The 16,754-nt window shown below is 38.4% G+C and overlaps 1 pseudogene; it reads right to left on the reverse strand.

The window, feature by feature from the left end:
- Positions 1-16,754, reverse strand: part of LOC136006275 (FRAS1-related extracellular matrix protein 2-like) — a 93,549-nt pseudogene that overhangs the window by 11,177 nt on the left and 65,618 nt on the right.

Here is a 16,754-nt window from a genome sequence, read left to right on the forward strand (position 1 = left end):
TCAAAACGCAGCGCTGCACCAGCTACTAAGAAAGAGAAAAATGACTGCTACTGCTGAACCCAGGACACTTCTGTTTATAAAATCTCGCCTATGTGACAGCTCTACTTAAAGCCAGAATACTGTAAGCATAAACTAGAGCTTCTAATTAAGACTGTTTTGGGGGTTTTTGTAAAGAATTTTTTTTTTTTTTTTCCTGCAGCCTTAAAATACATTTGCAGGGTTAGTGACATACTTTACTTCTATAAGACAACAAAACTATAGGTCTTTAGGTGATGGCACAAAGTACATACAGAGTTTGGAAAAGCTCTTTTGACTCAAAAAAGCAAAGTTTCTAAAATCTAGAGTAGAAGCAACAGCAATGCAGTAAACTGTGCTCAATTTACCAGGAAGATTAATCATGGCTGTGCACAGAAATACAGAGCAAATGAACAAATATTTGCTTCTAAAAACATTTATGCTAAGGGAACATACACCAAACTGCCTGCATAGTGACTAAATCCTTCCTCATGCAATCCTTAGTAACAGTTTACGTTAGACTCATGCTTCCAAAATCTCCTGTAGAGAGAGGAAGGCACTTCACTGTCACATACCTGCCCATCTGTGCCAATGGAGCCAGTGCAGTAAGTCAGCAGTTCAGACATTTTGTAGTAACTGTTGAACTCCCAAAGGCAAGCCTCAGATTTGAGGTTCTGGTAGAAACACAAGGCTTTGGCAGACCGCAGAGTACTGCTGTACTGGTAAGGTGACATTTCTCCAGTCACTTTGGGGTTTTGAGTTTCCTCTGTGACAAACTCATGTTTGGTCTGAATCTCATTATAGTCCAGTAGGTTGGAGCACTTGTGGCGTCCCACACGAGTGCCGTCTGGGCTAAGTGTTAACTCAAAGTTGGATAAGGGGCGTGTGAAGATGACTGGCAGCATTCCTGAAACATAAATGTCACATGACCCATTTAACATCTTGAATGGAAAAGAGCAAATGAAGTATTCATTAACTGCTTGTGAAAATATATTTAGAGCTGTAGTCTGGAAACAGGAGCTAGGGATACCCAATGTTTCATCCATAAATTAACTTGCAACTGGCAAGTTGCTCATGAAAAACTGATTATTCATGGTTCTGCCACAGTGCAGCAAACAACTATGGAGACAAACCCATGGGGGAGGAAAAATGCAAAGCAGCATTTGTTAATTAACACTCACCACTTGATGCTTACCATCCATATGGGGCATTGTGACTATTAGTCAGATCAGATTGGGATGGTCAGGATCATCTGGACCTGCATAGCGAATTTTAGCTGAGAAAGGTTCTGCTCCTACTGCTCCTGTGATGCAAGGCTGGCAAAGACCTGAAGAAAGGGAAAAGACAGGTTGTGAGATGCCTGCTAAACTTTTGTGTCGGTGTTAAGCAGCTTGAATATGTCTGTCCGTAGAGACAGGTCAGAAAAACGCAGAAACATTGACATGCTAGTTAGGGAGTTCCTCACGACCCTGCCCATGCTGCTCAGTCTAAACCCTAGGGAAAGTAAGAATTAACTAACATATGAGCATTAATTCCCTAGAACAAAACACTGCATAGCAGACCTCCATCAGCTGCAAACACTACCTCATCTTTTCCCAATAAAGGCTACCTAACTCCCAGCATTAAAAACTTTCCTTCCACTCTTACTGTATAAATTGGACTTAGCAGCTCCAGACCTGCATCACCTTTGGCATTCACAGCTCAAGCTGCACAATGAAGGCTGAAACCTGCCTGGAAATATAGAGAGTCCAAGGAGATGGATTTGGTGCTGGTAAAAAAAATCACATTGGAGTCCACTTCCCTCATTGGGCTGGTAACACCATCACTCCCACTTGAAGCACTGATCAGCCAGCGGTAGACGGTCAGGGTGTCATTGATGTTTTCCATGGCACAGATGGATCCAGTTTTATCGAAGTCTGAATACTTGGGATTGCATGCCTATGGGTTAGCATTTACACAAAATGAAGGGGGTTATCTATTCTTCCCTGCACCTGCTCCAGGAAAGCAAACTGCTAAGCATCATTCTATCAGAACCATGCTTATTACTAAAAGTGTATCAGCAAAATAAAACCTTCGTGCAGGCATACTTAATAAGAGGGGATATGAATGAATGCCATGTGGCTTTTTTTACTTGAAAACAAGAACAAATAAAACCACAAACCCCAGGTAGTAGGGAGTTGCTACAATTCATGTGTCACCTCTGACCATGCAAACTTGGAAAATGCCAGTGCTAACTCCATGACCCGTACTCTTATTTCACAACAACAAAGTCAGTTCTCCCAAATTCAGACACACTACATTGAAAAATCCCAGAGTGAAACCACTCAAATTGATTAAAACCTGGTAGAAACATAAAATGAATGGCCTGAATTCATACATCCCCGGCAAAGTGCTGCCAAGTTACAACTGCACCCTTCCCAGCAGTTTGTTGCTGTTCCCCACAACAGAATCAAGCAGGAATGAAGCATATGTGCCTTTTGCTAGTGCCAAATTCACCTTTCTTTCCTTCCCCCCATCCCCCCCCCCCCCCCCAAAAAAAAAAATCATGCTTGATCAACAGTTTAGAACACCTGACTTCACACAAGAACAGCAGATGCACAAGTCTGTGTCCCTCTGCCAGCTCTGTCTGGGACAGCAGCCTCCTGCAGGTGGGACAGATGGCTGATACCGGAGGCTGTTCAGTCAACACTGGTAAAATCTGCTGCTCAGCTGCTCATGGCACAGCTCTACTCACGAAACCCAGGATGCAAACTGTTTCTGGAAAGCTCTGTGAGGCCTAGTCAGGGCCCTTGTTTGGCAGCATTTAGCTTCTCCTCACCTTCCTGCCTGCTTAGTTCTGGGTTTAGAAATTTCTATATATTTCTGGCCCTTATTCCATGTGTCCAACTCATCATCTGGAACCGGTTATTAGTTTGAACAGCACAGCCCAGTACCAAAGACCTATTTATATCAGCAAGATATACTCATTGCAGAAACAGCTGTCATATGTTAGGGGTATTTAGTGACCATCCCTTAGAAGTTCTCCTGAATTAGGTCAGCAGAAAGACCTCTGTGCCTCCAACACAGTAACAGCCTGCTGCTTTTAGTTGTCATTTTCCAGAACTGAGCACTTTTTCAGTGTTCCAGAGCACAGAATGAGTAAGCTGGACAAAAGCATGTAGAAACAAGCCGTACCGTTACACACACAACAGGATACCCAGTTGCAGGGCGCTTTTAGCAGTATCATTATACATCAGAAGCGAGACAACCTGAGGCACTGCTGGAAATGTCACATCTGCAATGCTGTCTATTTCTTCAATGCATGCAGTAGCTTTACTGAATTGAGAGAGACAAAAGGTTGTGTATACTGCTGACAATAAGGACTGGAAAGGGAAGAAGTAGTGCTTGCAATTTAATTCTGCCACCAAGCTCATTCTGGTTTAATTCAGGATTCTTTGATGAAATGGTGACTTGTATTAAGGAAGATTCACTCTTCAGAGGTTTTTACATGTTTTCCACTTAAAACCTGTTCACCAGAAACTAGCTAAAACTTAAGGAGAATGAATTCTTTAAACATTAGGAAAAATAAATAAAAATATTCCAATTTAAAAAAACACCCAAACAAACAAACAAACAAAAAACCAAAACAAAACAACAGAAAAAAAAAACCCCACAACAAAAAGTCCCCACATCCTTGACACACAGTCAAACACACAACCAGTTCCTCACCTTCAGCTTGGCAGGAGGAGGAAATAGGATGAGAAATCTCACGATCCAGCTAAAACCAGGGAGACCGCTTACCGATAACTCACTCAAAACACACTCAACTTGGGAAAAAATGATTTATTGCTAATTAAAGTAGATTTGGGTAGTAAGAAACAAAGGAAACATTAAAACATTATGTTTCCTCATCATTTTCTCATTTTCCTGAACTTCACTCCTGACTTACCTCTCCTCTTAAAACCTTGCCACAAGCATAAGATACAAAAACAAACCCCAAAACTCTCCTAAACTAATTCCAGAGACTATGCAGTAGCTTCAGCCTACACATCAATTCTATCTCACTTGACAGCCACTTTAAGCTTTTACCAGCTTAAGTATAAAGACTGTGTTAACTTTAGAGCCTCTGCTTTTAAAATAGGGGCCTATGCCCACAGACCTCCTACCATGAGAATGGGAAAGAAGGCCTCATGGAGCTGTACTTGAGCCCACGAGGTGGTGCACAGCACTGGTCAAAGCACCACAGCATGACTTGGCTTCTTGCTTTCTTTTTTTACATTTTTAAGTTTTCTTATACTTTCTGCCATCTGTACTCAAAACCGGTTTCTACAGGCCAGCTAGTGCGCTATGCTTTCATAAGATGGACACCAGTAACTTGGAAAGAATTAGAGTGCTTTCCACTGCCAAACACTCTGTTAAGTATATAGTAGTTCATGCATAAAATTTGTAATTAAAGGCTTTTAGACTCTGTTCAAAGCATGTGGATTTGCAGCTATACCTGTATTTAGATAGGCATGCACCAAACTAGCCACAGGAGCAGGAATAGCAGGCTGTCATACGTGCTGTGAGTACATGGGTTCTTAGATGTTTTTATACAAACAAACAAAAAATTGCTACAAATGGCAACTTTTGTTGTCAGCAGTGGTTACCTGTGTTTCTGCTACCATATTCTCATCAGCCTTGAAGTGGGCAGTAAATGTTTCTCTCACTTCTCTTATGCCATCGCACAGAATCTCTATGTCAACAGAATGCTCAGTTTCTCCTTCTCTGAATTCAGCATGTGATTAAAAATAGCCATCAAATTAATGCAAAATCAAGAGTAAAAAATTGTTTTGTCAATTGTGCTCAAGTAATGTATTCCACAGCAATAACATGGCTTTGCTCCAAGTATAGTGGTCTGGGCTGTTAGTATCTGTTCTTCAGCACATTTACCAAGTAAAACTAACCCACTTTTGCTGGGCAGAAAAGATACATACAAGCTAATATCGGTAACTTGTTGGAAAACTTCAAATAATATCTAAGCATAGTACCCTGACATGATTTTGTGCCAAGCTAACTAGCCCTCTTCCGAACAACTCCTGGACACAAGTCAGAATTAGTGTGGACTAGGGAGGCAGCTTGCATGCAGAGATCTTAATTCAGTGGCAAAGTTCAACAGAGTGGGTCTGCATGGCAAGGAATGGTCCCAGATACATTATTATGCCAGTATGGGTATAGCCTCCGGCTCCATTTGCAGTGCATATTTAAGCAGGATCCAAAACACCTGCACTTTGAGCTGAGAAGTCTACATACTTGTCATTAGGTCTTTAGGAGACATGTTCATCTACACGATATCCCAAGACAAGAACGATCTATTACAAATAGGCTCCTGTGGTCCTTCATCCAGGAGCCAAGTGGGGACTGTTATTTCTTGCCAAAAGTCAGGAGAAAGTGGTACCCATTTCTGACACCAGCTCAGTCAATAGCAAAAAAACCCCACAAGAAATGAAAGACCTTGTTTGCTCATTTTACTTCAATTGTATTCAGGGTCATACCTCCCTGGGAGAACACTGTAGAAAAGTTACTCCCCTGGGGAGTCTGCATAACCACCATGCTATAAACTACTCTTGTGAGAGTGACACTCCATCAAAACCATGCCACTATGAAGAAAGCAAACCAAAATGCAGTGGGTCACAGAAAGAGAACATGGGTCTGTAACCTTGAAGTTGGACTCTTTCTTGGGAGACGGGGGACCTGGGTGCCAGCTCCCAAGAATGGGCTTTTTTATGAAAAGTATCCCACCACTCCTTACTGTAGGTCCTTAGGGCAGATCTCTCTTCCATACTGCAGGATGTTGAAAGCAGAATAAACTAGACAACTGCACTAAAATAAGAGAACCAGAAATTTCAGCCTATTCATCTTAAGTTACCATAACAATATCCCAACCCTCTTGCCACCCCAGGGGAACTGAAGGAAAAGCGTAAGAACCAATTTCTGCTCAAACACATAACTGGGGTAGATAACAACCTAAGCTAGGCTGACATTTCATTTGTATGAATAAAAAATCATGAGTTTGCATTCCAGGTTAGGAAATTCAAAGTAGCCCAGAGCAAACAGGATCTCATGTCCAATCCAGTGCTAATACAGTCACCAAAATTAATTTGGAGAAAATCAAAAATAGACAACACTCAAATCAGGGACTCTGCCTAAAGTACAGTACTTGCTGTTTGGTTATCAAAAGAAGAATTCAGCTCCCTGTCCAGAATTCATTTGCAGGAAGGTACATTGCAAACTAACATCTCTCATCCCCACACCCAATGAAACCCTTACGTTCTGACATTGGGTTGTAGTCTTCCCCTGAGGTGGCTATGGCTGAGCCATCCTTTGTGTGCACTCTGACAACAGATACTTTGAAGCTATCACCAAGGTGTAGAACATTAGAAATGAAAAAACATAAATACATAAATAAATAAAAAGGGTAATAATTTACTCACGTCAACCAGACCAAGTGCAAACACCTTATCTGAGAGTAGATAGTCCAAAGAAAATGAGAAGGTCATAATAAACCTGAAAATTCAAAGTGATTTGCTATCAATTTATTTGGTTTATTGATTGCTCTGTGGAATGATCAAAGTGAAATGTTTTGGAAACTGGAATTTAGAAAGAAATTTGTAGCCATTATTAAACGAAGAATATCTGGTCCCCTGGTGTTTGTTTTAGTGGAGTCTAGAGTGGAATATTTAGAGATAAAATACGTTTGGCTTTTGGAGGAAGCAGTTACTTTTGTGAGTTATGTATTCTAGTGCCTTGTTAAAGGTATGGGATAAATGTGAATTTCTCTACAAGTCCATTTTGCTTCATTATGGATTATATTATGGGGGTTTGTTTGGTTGGGTTTTTCGTTTTAATTTGGGTTTTTTTACACGTCGTTTGACATGTTCAGATTCATAATTTTTACAATCTCCATATAAAAGTCCCTATTACATTCCTGAAAGTTTTGTGAATTTGACCGAAGGCATCCATGATTCTTTCAACTTAGTCAGATCTACAATACACTTACAAAAGCAACACATATAGAGCAATAAATGGAATGGAAACAAGCAAGAGAATTTCTCTTTCCATTATCTCACAAAAGGCAGAGCCAGTAACGCATTCAGAGTAGATTAAAAAGGTGCAAATTCAAAACATAAAAATAAAATATTTGACAGCTTTTTGAAAAACATGATACTGGGTACTTTGCAGACTGCTGAACTAAGCAGTAGATGGGATTAGTTCCATTTTCCCATTTGCAGCTACGTATAAAATCAACAATTAATATAAAAACTCACTGTCTTCTTCATTCTTAATCTTGATCACGGTATCTTTCTGATTGCCAATGCAAGCACCGAAAGTAGAATTACTTTTTGTTGTTCCAAGCACCAATTTGAATTCCTCCTCTTCCTCATAAATTTCATCATCCTCCAGAGTTACCACACAGGGCTTCTCAGTTTCTCCTACACAAAGGCATGAAGTGAGAATAAGACATTATTCTTCATAGGAGCACAAAAGACCAGGATTAAAAAAAACCCCAAAACCTCACACTTTTTCAGGCTTGTAATAGTCCTGAGCACCCTTCTTCACCCATAGAAGCTCAACTTGTATAACAACTCCCAGGATGTCTTGAAGGTCTAGCTCTTATTTAGCATCGGATTACTTATTGGACAAAAGTAACACTTTCAAATTCCAATGGGAGCAGCTTACCTGGGAGAAACACCACTACAGAATCACCTGCATTTGGTCTCTCCTTGTAGTCCATCGTAACTTGGGCAGAACCCTGGCAAGTATAGCAGCGCACTGTGGATTTATGGTTAACACCACCACTTTGATAAATGAGGACCAACAGCTGTTCATCTTTTTCATTTGCCAGGCACATTGTTTCTTTGAACTGTACCTTGGGTACTGTCAACAGACAAGGACCCTCACACCTGGGCAGAAAATATTAACCACTTTGCCTGATTAAAACAAACAAAGAAAGTAGTAATTTTCTTTATCTCAGTATTTTATTTGTTAAGCTTTCACAATAAAGAAGGTTTAAATTTACACACGCTTTTTAAACACAGATTTTGAATCTAGATGAATTCAAATACTTTACTGGTCTACAGCAAATAATTGCCAACTTAGCACTGTCATCAGTCTTCTTATAGTAGCTAATTCTTGGTGATATTTTTGCACAGAGCATTTAAGCCATTTCTGAGCTGCAGGATTATTTTCTATAACACATTCACTTGATACAGAGAGGAAGTAGGTGCATAATACTACAAGGGCAAAAAGGGAAGATGACCACAACTGAAGTCTTCACCATATTTCACACTTACTTTAACAACTGAATATTTCACACTAAAATTGTAACTGATCTTCAGAGTCCTATTTGAGAACAAGCTTTCTAAAAACAATATAGCTACTTTAAGTCTTTGAAGTGCAGTGAATTTGCAGAAACCTGAGACTGCTGAAAGTCAGCCTGGTTTATTTACCTAGTACTGGAGAACCTCTAAATGGTGCTGTGTCAAGTGTTGCTTACTTTTAAAGTTTTACACCTACATTCACCTCCCCCCTTAATGCTTCCCTAGAAAAGTCTATATAGTCACAGCTTTATGCAACAGCATGAGCATCAGTAGCCACATCATTATTATGTAGCCACATCATTAATATTTGAAAAACTGCAGCACACAGCTGTTAATCTTTACAGTGTAGTTGGGGTAAATGATCTATCACAGCACTTACACAACAGTAATTCATGCCAAAAAAGCTCTTCCACCTCCTAAGTGCACTTAAAACAGTAAAAGGAGAAACCCTTAAAAAGACTCTCCCTGGCCCCCTTTATACTCACAGTCAGAGATGGTGTTGTTAATAATGACGGTAGTTTTGCTAGGCTCCCTCGGCACTGCATTCATGTCCATGCAGAAAGCTTGTTCAAAATTCTCTGGACCCTCCAGAATAGGTTGGCCCGAATTATCGAGGGTAATCACTCAAAACACTTGCATGTTGACTCCTGGTGTAAAATCCAGGTTACAGCTGATGCCCACATAGTCAACTGCAGCTGTTTGGGAAGAAACAAAACTCATATAGTCAGTGACTGTAATATGTTAATGTTCACTTGTACGTTTGTGAAATATGTTTGCAACTGTTTCTATTCCTGTCTTGGAGAAAATTTCATCTAGATTTGTCACACGCAAATAAATTTGGAAACAATGTACATGCAGTATGACATATACGCCAATACATATCTGGATCATCATTTACTTTTTATGCCATCAAGCACAATTAAAACTTGTATGAGATCCCTTAAACTGCAGTAACTGGCTACAGCCTCAACAACACACAACAGACTTGACCACAGCAATTTAACACTTTTGCTCAGCTCTGGACTACATACATGAGGTTTTACTAAACTATTTAACTTTAAAGGAGCTGATGTCTGCCCCAGAATAATTCCAGCTGTACCCTAAGAAAAAGTGTCTTGCCACTGGGTTAGACCACTGAGCTTGAAAATCATGCTGTTACCACTGCCTCATCACCAAAAGAAGCAGGCAGCTTCTTTTGCAGGTGAAAACACCTTGAATGACCTTTGTGTGCTATGAGACTATTAAATCTAAACTGGAAGATAAATAACTTCACTTCTTCCTTCCACTCAGGTCTCATTGTTTCACTGAGATTCTGACTATTTCCATAATTTTGCATTCTTTTTAACCAGAACATTCCTCCTTATCTCCCCTTTTAAATGTCTTACTTGTTGCTTGTAATGACAGCAATCCTTCCCCTTCTTTGTCACGGAATGCTGAAATTCGCATACTTAAAAGCAACTGTACCTTTTATTTTTACACATCACTCTGCAGCCTCTGGATTAGAGGCAAGGAACACTCGCCTGCATAAAAGCTGACCTCCCTGGTCAGATCTGTGCATTATGAAGACCACAATTCTTGCACAGGTTTTACTCTTTCCATAATCAAATATTGTGTGCATAGGCATTTCATACATAACCATATTCATTTTTTTGTGTATATCTATAAATACTTGAAATTAGCAAAATACTGAGTGAAAGAGATTTTCTTTTTTCAGATCTCATAACCAGGCTTGAACAGAAGTGATTTCTAAAACCCCTATAGGTACAAGATCAGAAACGCAACATTAGTTCGCTATTTTATAACCAACACCAAAAATCCTGTTAGACCAAATCATATTTTTTCACCTGAATGGTGAGTCTTCACATATTCATCACATACATTAACTCTCATTAATGCAACTGATCTCTTTGACACTCAGCAGATATAACTGCACCTTAAAATTCATTTAACAGCAAGCAACATGTTTAAACAGCACCACAAAATTTTGGCCAACCTAAGCATTCCCAAAGTTTGATAGGGAAAATGGCTTTTTGCTGGGACTGAGAAATGAAAAAAAAGGTTTTTACAGAGACAGTCATCAGATTCAGGGTATTTTGGGTCAGTGTTGGACAGAGAAAAATCACTGGAGGGCAACACCAAGGTCCCAAATTTCCCTCCACCATAACTCAGAGATCTTAAAAGCTTCCTTGGCTAATGTCCTGAAATGGTGCTGTCAGTACAACTGCAGATTTATGCGGTAATTTCTGTTTTATTCTGGGGAAACTCAGTGGTATAAAGACCATACTCTCACTCCAACTGTATCTCCCAACCTCTGCCCTCAGTTAAGGTGCAAGTAAATTAACAATCATTTTATTTACATCCATTCTGAAGTCTGCATCAGAAAGTCAGTAAGTTTAGCCAAGCTGTCCTTGCCACACACAACAGGGATAAAATACCATGTTTTCTACCTGACAAATCCACGTCTGATGTCTTTTAACTTTTCCATCCCATATGTACACTGAAGATAAATGAAAGCAAACTACAGATATCCAATTTTCATGCTCATATACTCTAAAGCAATCTGTGTGACAATTTTACAGGTAACTCACCCTCTGCTGACACTGGTTCTGTTTTTCTGGAATGCACCATGACAGAAGCTGCTTTGGACAAATCTGTTCCAGTCCCCCAGATATTAATCTCCACGTAACCAGCACTGTCATCCACTCAATATTCAGTATTACCAAAGTACAAAGCAGGTTCTAAATACAGACAGAAATGCACATATTTTTGAGAGACTTTCTTTTGGCCTGCTCTTGTGTACTTGCTTAAACTGGCACTTAGTCTGACTTTTAATGCCCAGACTCTGCAGTTTGGCTTTTAATATGTTAGCAGCTGCAACAACAACAACAAAAAAAAAAAAACACCAAAAAGAAAAGGCATTCCCAATTTCTCCTGCAAATTCTCCTGCAAGTAATATTTACTGTCCATTTACATGAGTATTATCATTCACCTGCCTACCACTTCATGTAAGTGAAGTCACTCAGTGAATTAAGTAAATAAAGGACTACATATTTTTCATCTTATCTTCAGCCGACAGAGACCTTCCGCAGCTGGCTGTGGCTGTTCACCATTTGAAGTAAAAGAGCCATTTCAAAAATAGTAACTACATATATAGTGTAACACAGACATAAGCTTAGAGCAAAACGTCGTGGTCCATAGAGATTTATTTTTTTTTTTAATTTTTGGCTACCTGGTATTTTCCAGAACTCAGTTTATTACTGAGCTTAAAGCCAGTTTTACAGAAGGGACGGTTCTTCCAATGATTCAGTGCGCCAAAGACAGCACAGAAAAATACACAAGCTTTCCTATATAATGCAAAACAACTCAATAATGAAAGTGCTAGTAATATTTTTTATATCCTAGTAATAATTTTCTACATTCAGGGTCTCATCTTCCCAAAACTAAATAAATGTTCTTTTGTGAATGGGGGAGAATATCTAGCTAAGTTCTTTTTTCAACAAGGACAGACAGACTGTTCAGCTAATTGAGAATTTTATATTTGCCTAAGGGCACTATCTACTTCTTCCATGTATATATAAAACCACCAGAACACCATCTGACCCATATCTATATAAACATTACCACTGCAGCTTGCAGGCATCTTTGGACACTTACTGTAACTTTCTCGAGGTACTAAACTGTGAACCTTCGCATTACTTTGCCATCAGAGCAAACCCCGGTTATCACAGACTTCAAGCTGCAGAGGTAGATGAGATCTTCAGCACCCAGTATTAAGGAAGGTACAAGTGTTGCAAGAGGACTGCATTAATATTCATTTTCAACCTTTTGCAACAGACTGAAACAATTCCTTTCTTACTCAGCCCAGAAGGATGACTGACAAAGCCAAGCTTTTTCATGCAAAACTGAAGAACAAGGTTAGACAATGAAACCAGACACTTGATGAAGGGTTAAGTAGCTTAACGAAACACAAAGCTCTTTGAAAACATTTGGTTTTGAGGGACAGATCCATTCATCAGGACTGCAGGACTTACTTCTAACTAAAAATTAGCAGCCTTTGGGGGACTGAAGATATCGGCTTTCTTCTTGAAAAATTGTTTTTTAATTCTTGAAGTATTTCTGTGTTTTAAGAAAAGGGTATCACAAGTCAAAGTCAAACTAAATCTCCCATTTTATGTCAATTAAATACTTCAAGCTGTTTTCAAAGAAAATTTGCTTTGCCTAAAGCAGTACCCCAACACAACTTTTTCTCCCCACCTTCCTCCCACCCCTCCAATCACCATTTTAAACAACCAGTTATTTGCCAGTTTTGGCACTTTTCCTGGTGCTGTGACAGGTAACAGTTTGAAGATCATCACATTCCCTTCCCACTGGCTATGCACTTTTTCCATATTGAAGTCTTCCCCACACAGTGGGGAGAAGAGTAGTAGTCTATATATCCAAATTTACATGTCTTCTTGTCACAGCTAATGGATTATTAAGTGACTAATGATTCCCTACAAGCTGATACTGATGGTTGGTTTTGTTTAACCAACTTGTGTAGAGCACAGAAACTCTGCACAAGACAATGGCAACACTACAGGTTGATTATATTGGTGTCACTGGGATCAGGATCCTATTTCAACTGAGTGGGCAGAAAAATTATTTGGGTCCTCCACCAAGAATGGACAAACAATTTCAGAAACTACAACATGACAAAAACTGTTAAAATTTTGACCACATTTCATGAAGGCAATTACTGCAAACTATCTGCTCTGGCGAGAGTAATCAAGAGTCTCTGTTATTAAAACAAAATTATTATTCATATTTAAAAAAAATTAAATACATTTGTAATATAGTATCATCTGTTCTTCCCCATTCCTTCTTCCCCGCATCAAGGACTGCCCAAGATTCCAGATTTAGTATAAAAGTTAGACTGTTTGATTTTCTATATTTACATAGGAATCTGCTTTCAAATACCAAAAGTCCATTCAATTTCCCTTAGGCACAGATTAATGGATTTTCAAGTACACGTTGTAAATTCTTTTGAAATTCTAAGAGATCAAGCAGTTCAGCTTCTTGCAGTTCATGATAACTGTCCTGAATTGGCCTTTAAATACCAGCCTCCTTAACAGGGAGAGTAGCTTTCCCCCCACCCATTGAATGTGCATACTATACCTATCACTGCATGGACTGTAACTTTATAACTTCAGACATCAGTGCTGCTCCTTTCAATAACAAGATTTTTGTTTTGAAATATGGATTAAGGAAATGTAATAATCAGTCATATTATTCTTTCCAATTTCTGTTATACTCACCCTAATTTGTCACCTTAAATTGTGCTAAGCTTTTTCTAATTCTCCTAATGAGAGGACTTTAAATGGTTTCTGCAATGATCCAAAGTCTCTCAATCACATTATCAATGAAAAATACTGAGCAAGCAAATACTTTTGTTAATTTCCAACACAAGCAGATGAAAATAAGATTGAAGAATTAGTATCTCTACAACTGTATCTCTTTTCGTATACATACAGATCCAACCCTCAATGAAGATGATACTTCTGACTCAATCACTGCAGCAAATCAATCCCTTCTCTCTGAAACATAATCCATCCTTATTATGGAGCCCAAAGATAACCTCAGTACGCTTTAAATTCTACCAAGACAAGATGTTAAGACACATACCTTTTTTTTGTTTTCAAAAACTGATCACCAGGTTTAAAAAAAAGTAGGGGAAAAAAAAAAAAAGCAGTTTTAAAAGTGGAGGTCATTTATTTATTTATGCTCTTCTTTTCTTTCCCTTTTAGGATGATCAGTGAAGAAATCATTGCATTAATTACCAAAGATTTAACTAAGAAAGCAGAACAGCATCTGAGCTAACTGGTAATCTTTAGTAAACAACAGTGATTTCAATTATGAAATGCCATAAACGATTGATATAAAATCAATTTTCCTTCATACATTAATAGCTCTCAGTGTTAGCTTGGTCTGGAAAACCAGCCAATTTTCTATTTTCTTCTTTTTTTCAAGCTATAGTCCTGAAACCTGTTCTACCTGTGATGTCACTTGAATAACATGGATGTCCACTTGCTTAGGAAATCATAAGCTGTTTGCACCTATTTCTTCAAAGCCATTTACTGAACAACCAGACTCTTTGTTCAGCTAGACATGACAGCGTACTCCCAGCCACATTACTGAAAAATGATACGCAACTCGAAGCTTACTGGGTTTAGGAAAATGGATCTACCAAAAAACCTGAATTGTTCTCCATATTGGAGAGACTCTAGATTAAAGGATAACATTATGTCCTGACTACTAACTTGCTGTTTCTTTTTCTTTTCAGTTCTTGAATTAACAGTTTAGTTTGATGCTACTGTGATGCTATGAGAAAGTGGAGTAATAATTAGTTATACAGATACTTAGGTTTTAAATTTTTTGATGTACTAAGCTGTATGCAACTGGTCACTGAAGAGTCTTGAGACCCAATAATGAGTTATTTCTGGCTCTTATGTGCTTGTAACATGACTCTGTGAGAAGCTATGGATCTTCACTTGAGGGAGTCTGAAGCAGGCACCTCCTTATGATACTGACAACAAAATTTTAGGATTCTTTTCTTTATAAAGTCTGCTTTCCCTTTAAGGACTTCTCTGGGCATTTGCCTCTCAAACTGTACTTCAAGCTTTGATCAATGCCTTCCTCCAGATAAAACACAAAACATATCACACCTGAGTAGAGGTGGTGAAAATCTCAATCATTCAGATGCTAAATAGGGGTAAGTTTCTACAGTTGTAATCTGAGATGAAAATAAGCCTGTTCAAAGAATACTGAAAATTTTAATGCATTTCACAGAAAAAAAAGTCACTGTAATGTGTGCTGCTTTCCAATACAAGGCCATTATACAGTACCACTTATTTAAAATGCAGCAAGATAGTGCCCTTCAAAGAGAGACACCTAAGCTGAATATGTGTAGGAAACCTCAACCCTGAAACAGTAAAACCAAAGAACTGCTTTCTCCTCCATCCTCACACAGACACAGCACTGTGGATACCACTGATCTCACAAGGTTTATGAAGCTTGCAGGAGATATCTCAACAGAACTACCAGGAAGATAAAATAATTTCCACTCCTGCCTGTGCTTTGGTATCAGACTTTCAAAATGCGAATAGTAACTAAGAGAATGCAATAACGTTTGAAATGTTTTTTATCTATCTCACTTTATGGTGACATTATCTTTACTGATAGAATATTTTTTCTGAAATATGTCATATACTTTGTGAACCACTCTGTATAAATATTTAAACAGCAGTAATTCCAGTAAGAGAAACAACATACTTGACTGCTTTCCTTCATGACGCTTTAAGTGGCTTTCTTTCTCACTGTAGTGACTTAATGTGACTAAAAGCATTTCAGATCACTTAATATACCTGATTCTTCAACTTTCAATGACATGTGACAGCACCAAAATGACTGACAATAAAGTTGTGGCATTTACCTACAGCTTTCTTTGACCTAAGAAACTCAAGCATTTTCTCTCCAAAATTTCTTCTTTTTTTTTTTTTTTTAATTGTTGACAAGAAATATGTTTGTTATTTCAAATCTTACTAATGCTAAGCAATACTAATACTAACACCAACCAATAACCTGCTTCTTTGTATTTGATCATTGTCAGATGTGAAATGCTGCAAATAAAATTAGCACCAGGTATTTGCTTTTACATGTATGACAGGGAGTGTCAAGAGAATCTCACAATGGGTGAACAAAACAGTAAAGTAATTGTTCTCAAATTCCTTTTAATTAGAAACAGTGTGAGAAGTATTTTCTGTGTTGCTTGTTATAGCAAGGAACACACTCATACTGCATATACATATATACCTGTATGTATATACTTATATCTGCATGTGGTCAACAACTGCACACTTCTCTGTGCTGCCAAAAATGCTGTACCGTGCTGTTGACAAAATCTCCATTGACTGTACTGGGGTGCTACTGAGGTAATCTAACACCCCTGTAGATATTTAAACTCTTATGGGATAATTATTCAAGCTTATCTGATATATTGCCCTTTAATCAATCTCAGTTATATTTTGACCATCTGCACTTACAAATAAAGGGGTTCTAAACCTCATTACACATGAAGGACTACGCCTAGCACTTTGCAGTAAGGTTATCTACTTTTTATTAGAACTGCTAAGCAGTTCCTAGAAGTGTAAAATTCTGGATCTGGTGACAATATTATAGACATTTCTGTAAAAATTTGTAATATAAAAAAGCCCACAAATGAGAAAAATGTGTATCGTGTTCCAGGTTAATTTATATTACAGCTAATCCTGCCCTGAATCAATGCTAACTTATGCTTTGTGTGGTCAATTATCCATTACAAATAGTTTTGGAACACTATCAGGTCTTAATAATAAAATTCCTATT

Source organism: Lathamus discolor, chromosome 1 (assembly GCF_037157495.1).
Source record: "Lathamus discolor isolate bLatDis1 chromosome 1, bLatDis1.hap1, whole genome shotgun sequence".
NCBI lineage: Eukaryota > Metazoa > Chordata > Aves > Psittaciformes > Psittacidae > Lathamus > Lathamus discolor.